Genomic DNA, 6011 nt, shown 5'->3' with positions numbered 1-6011 from the left:
GAGGTGTACTTGGTTTGGCCATTTCATTATGACGAAATTACCCTTTTCTTTATTTAAAACAACTGTGCATTTTTTTTGTACTAGGAAAGGTATGTCTATAAATATATACTATATTGAATATGAGGAGTTTAACTTAGTTTGTTGTTGTATTTGATAATGGAACACATTTAAATTGTATAAAAGAAGGAGTAATACCAAATTTGGAAAATATAATGGCATCATGTAATCTGTTTAATAGATTCTTTTTATTAGGAATAGGATATTTAATCCATTTTAACACCTTATTAAGGGGCTTGTAGTTAATGACTAATCTAGGAACTCCTCGTTCCTGCTCAGCATGCTTATTAACATAGAAAGCAGTGCAAGACCATTTGAACTTGTCGTTGAAGGGTTGTGAGGAGCCTCGTGGTTTAAGGTTTACTGTAAAGGTCCGTAACTGGCCAGGACTGGTGTTCTTTGTAATTTATTCCTGAGCCCTATTCGGAAGCGATCCCGTATCCATTTGGTCTTTTCACGCCGTTTTAAATAACATTTAATAACATATAAAAATTCATACTAAGTCTAAAATAACATAAAAATATGGTAAATAATCTATACTATATTAAAAGCACGAAGGTCCTTAACGAAATACCGTTCGCCTTTTTTACCCCCTTTAAAATAGAGTTTACACTAGACAAAATAGTCATTTGGTTATCTTCTAGCTAATATTTAGGAGTTTGAAATTAAATAAGGAGCCTGTTTGGATTAACTGATTTGAAGTAGTTGATAAGCATTATGTGCTGAAATGCACTTTTAAGTGCCGAAACTAATTTAATAAATAAGCAGTTACATGTTTGGATAAAGTGTTGAAATTGATAATAAGGTGTTGCTGTATTTGATAAAAAAAAGTGCTTATAAACTCTTTTTCCTGTTAAAATGACTTAAATAACCTTATAACTGTTTACACTTATAAGGGCGTAATTTCTTCAAAATTTTAGATTCTAGATCGATTCAAATACAAAATATTCTACTTGTCATTTTATTTTAAATACAATTGTGATTAGATAAGATAATTTTTACGATAAATATAATTTATTTTATGATAATCATATAATCATAAGTTATAATGATTAATAAATTGAAAAAGTTTGTCAGTACAAAAACCTAAATAGGATAAAATATTTGAAGAGAAACGTTGTCTTCATCACCACAACACTTAGAAAGCAATACACCAAAGATTTGATATGTCCCCGTTTACTACATACAGTTCAAAGATTAATACACAATCATATAGATACAAATATGCAAAGGAATAGAAAAGTTGCTTACCTTAAATAAACAATGAGAATTGCGGACTTGAAGAGGCGGGGGGTTTAGGTTGAAAAAATACGTGAGGTAGTGAGTATCGGTATTAGTAAAAATCTTGGTCAAACTTAAAGTGCTTATAAGTTAAAAAATCATAAGCTGGGGGTGACCAGCTTATGGCTTTTGGCTTATTTTTTGCTTAATAAGCACTTTTAACTTTAGCAAACGCGTAGATAAGCCGAAAAGTGCTTATAAGCTAGTTTGACCAGCTTGTAAGTTTAGCCAAACACCCTCAAAATATATTACTTATTATACATTTCCTTATTTGAATTAAGTAAGAGTTCTTTATATTTAGGACTTTAAAATTATTAAAGTTTTATCTTATATGAATGTAAAATTAAACTATAATTAAATAACATTAAATATTTATATGTTTACCTTATATATGAATTTTAACAATTGAACGTTTGGTATCCCAAAAACTTGTATAATCATGCTAAATATTAGGTGAACAATTATGATGTGAAAAAATAAAATAAAGAAAGAGGAAGTAATTTGCTTTTTCCTTTATTCAAATCAATATATAACCTATAAATGCTATGAGTATTCTATGTGATATTGGTCCACAAGCTATTAATTTTATTCTTCGATTAATAATTTGCTTAAATATAAATATTAGTATAGATTTTAAAACATTAGTAGAAAAAATAATTACGAAATATTTCATAATAGCAAGAGAAAGAGAGAGAAAAGTGATTGACTGTGATGACCCAGAAGGTCATCACCTATTTTAATATAAATTATCTGTTTCGAGGCCTTAAAAATCTCTTTCGGCATCACCTCGATTTGCGTGCACAGTCCGAGCGCGTATCCGGAAAGCCCTTATGTGAAAATCTGTGAAAAATGATGAATTCTGACTGTAAAATGGATTTAAGTTGACTTCGGTCAACATTTTGGGTAAACGGACCCGGACCCGTGATTTGACGGTCCCGGAGGGTCCGTAGGAAAATATAGGACTTGAGCGTATGCCCGGAATCAAATTTGAGGTCCCAAGCCCGAGAAATAAATTTTTAAAGAAAATTTTTTCTGAAATTATTTCTGAGTTTTGGAAATGAAATGAGTTTAAAGCTTGAGGGTATCAGGCCCGTATTTTGGTTCCGGCGCCCGATACAGATCTTATATGTGATTTAAGATAAGTCTGTGAAGTTTGGTAAGAAACGGACTTGAAAAGACGTGAATCAGATCGTTTTTTAGAAAATTGAAAATTTGAAGTTCTTAAGAAAATTGCATGATTTTGATACTAAATTCATAGTTGTTGATGTTATTTTAGTGATTTGAATACACGAGCGAATCCGTATGATGTATTTAGGTTTGTGTGCATGTTTGGTTTAGAGCCCCGAGGGCTCGGGTGAGTTTTGGATAGGCCACGGGGTGGATTTTGGACTTGGTGAATTGCAGGTTTTTAGTTGGTGTGATCAGGCCTGCAGGCTTCGCATGGCTCGCAACTGCGAAGGTTGAGTCGCAAATGCGACACAGCCCAGGCCAGCTCTTCCTCGCAAATGCGATACGCCCATTTTGGGTCTGTTATCGCAACTGCGACCCTTTGTTCGCATTTCCCAACTCGCAAATGCGAGAGCCCCCTTCGCAAATGCGAACATAGCAGAGTTCGGGGTTCGCGATTGCGAACCCTGGTCGCAATTCCCATATCTGCAACCTGCAATTTTATAACTTAACCGAAAATCTCTCATTTTTCACACTCTTTCAAAACCAAAACACTCCTGGGCGATTTTTCAAAGACAACTCTTCTTCTAAATCGATTGTAAGCCAATTTTAACTCGTTTCCTTCAATCATTAACATCTTTTCACATGATTTCAACTCAAAATCAATGATTTTCATGGAGGGAATTGGGTGTTTTGGGTAGAACCCAGGTTTTTAAAAAATTGGGGATTCGGACCTCGATTTGAGGTCCGATTTCAAAACAAATTATATATTTGGGTTCGTGGGGGAATGGGTAAGCGGGTTTTGATTCGAACCTCGAGTTTTGACCATGTGGGCCCGGGGGCAATTTTGACTTTTGGGTAAAACTTTAGAAAACTCGTTTTCATGCATTAAAATTGATTCATTTAGCATTTATTGATGTAATTAAGTAACTTGTTGCTAGATGCGAACGAATTAGTGGTGGAATCACGAGGTAAAGCGATAGTAGAGGCTTGAATTGTTTTCTTGGCATCGAGGTAAGTGTTTGGTCTAACCTTAGCTTGAGGGATTAAGAGTCGAGTCCTATTTGCTATGTGGTATTTGTCGAGTACGACGTATAGGCATGATGACGAGTATCTATACGTTGGTGTCAAGCATGCCCGTGAGTCTTATATTGTGACTATTATGGCTTCGTTGTATTATTCATGCTTTGATGATAATTTCTATTGTTGGGCAAAGTTTGTGAAAGTAATTGTGACATTTGAACATTGAGGAGCATTGGCTCGAGTTTTACAATGAAATGTGAGTGTATAAGTGGAAACTGAACCTTTTAGAGTATTGGCTCAAAGTGGTGAAGTGAGTTGTGAAGTAAAAGTGAAAAAGAGAAGAGAATCATTATATTAGCTCCCTTGCCGGGATGTTGATGTTTCTTTTGATGTTATTCCATTGCCGAGACTTGATTGTTGAACTATTGTTCCCTTGCCAGGATTCTTATCGTAATTTCATTTATTCCCTTGCCCGATTGTTTGTGATTATTTTTTGGGTGAGGAAGAGTGTAAAAGCACGAAGGGTGATGTCGTGTATTGTTTTGGTAAGGAAGAGTGGTAAAATACGAAGGCTGATGCCGTGTATTATTTATGAGAAAAGAGTGTAAAGCATGAAGGGTGATGCCGTGCCGCATGATGTACCATTCCGTGACGATTATATTGATTATATGGTGAGGACGAGAGTAAAAGCACGAAGGTTGATGCCGTGCACATTTTCATTATTTGATTGCTTTGGTGAGGTCGAGAGTAAAATCACGAAGTGTGATGCCGTGCACTTATTGATTTATGGTTCCTTGATGATATATGAGATATGTTGTTTCTTTCAATTACATGTTGTCTTTCTATTCTAAATTGATAGCTCCCCCGCAGCATGTTACCCCTCTCATACTTGACTGTATATTACTGTTCTTCTTTTCCGCTGTATATAGTTGAATTGCACATGTTTATTTAGTAGTCTGGTCCTAGCCTCGTTACTACTTCGCCGAGGTTAGGCTAGACACTTACCAGCACATGAGGTCGGTTGTGCTGATACTACACTCTGCACTATGTGTAGATCCCGGAGCAACAACATTTGGACCGTAGATTGGGTGACTGCCTTCAGTCCACGCGAAGATCCAAGGTAGACTTGCAGGCGTCCGCAGGCCCTGGCGTCTTCCTGTATTCCTGTTTTATTTCTTTAATTCAGAAACAGTGTACCATTTATCTTTTTTCAGACTTTGTATGTAGTATTCTTAGATCGTCTGTGAAACTGTGATACCAGTTCTGGGTAGTAGAGGCTCAAACAGTTGTATTGGATTCATGTTCAAATTGTTTATTGCATTTTCTTCTGCTTATGTTAAATTTCGTTGTTTAAATGTTATGGATTCATAATTGTTAAAGAATATAAAATGGGTAAAAAGGTAATTTGTTCAATAGTCGGCTTGCCTAGCTCATATTAGTAGGCGCCATCACGACTCCCGAGGGTGAGAAATCTGGGTCGTGACAAGTTGGTATGAGAGCTCTAGGTTATATGGGTCTCACAGTTTACAAACAAACTTAGTAGAGTCTGAGGGATCGGTACGGAGACGTCTGTATTTATCCCCTAGGGGCTACAGAGTTAGGAAAAACTTTGCATTCATTCTTTCTTGTCGTGCGATTTGGTTTCTCAATGCTAATTGAATTTCTACTCTGTTCTTTCGCAGGTGACGAGAACACGCGCTTCCTCATCCACTACCAGCAGCCCGAGCCCCCAGCAGCAGTTCCTACGAGGGATAGAGGGCGAGGCCGAGGCCGTGCTAGAGGACGAGGTAGGGGCAGAGCTCAACCCAGAGTAGTAGCACCAGCGGCAAAGCCTCAGGCTAACTTTAATGATGAGGTTCCAGACTAGACAGTTCTGGTAAGCCCAACTCAGGTCCCAAAGGGGTTTATTGCTACCCCATACTCCAGGATGCTCTGGTCCGTCTAGTGGGCCTTATGGAGAGTGTCACCCGGGCAGGTTTACTTCTTGTAGCAACAGCCGTCTCTTAGGCTGGAGGAGGATCTCAGACTCCTACTACTCGCACTCCGGAGCAGGTAGCTCCCCAGTTCCAAACTCCAGCAGTTCAGCCAGTTGGAGCAGTTCAACCGGGTGTGGTAGCTCAGACCGGTGATGGAGCAGCTATGTCTGTCGATGCTTTGTGGAGGTTGGACAAGTTCACCAAACTCTTCACTACTACTTTCAGCGGTGCATCTTCTGAGGATTCCCAGGATTATCTAGGCATGTGTCATAAAGTTCTTCGGAACATGGGGATTGTGGAGACCAATGGAGTTGATTTTGCTACTTTTCGCTTGTCTGGATCCGCCAAGACTTGGTGAAGAGATTATTGCTTGGCTAGACCAGCCGAGTCACCAGCTTTGACTTGGGAGCAGTTTACTCAGCTATTTCTGGAGAAGTTTCTCCCTATTACTCGGAGAGAGATCTATCGTAGGCAGTTTGAGCGTCTCCAGCAAGGTTCCACAGTTAC

Source organism: Nicotiana sylvestris, chromosome 10, assembly GCF_000393655.2.
Source record: "Nicotiana sylvestris chromosome 10, ASM39365v2, whole genome shotgun sequence".
Lineage (NCBI taxonomy): Eukaryota > Viridiplantae > Streptophyta > Magnoliopsida > Solanales > Solanaceae > Nicotiana > Nicotiana sylvestris.
Note: the sequence above shows the minus strand (reverse complement) of the source record.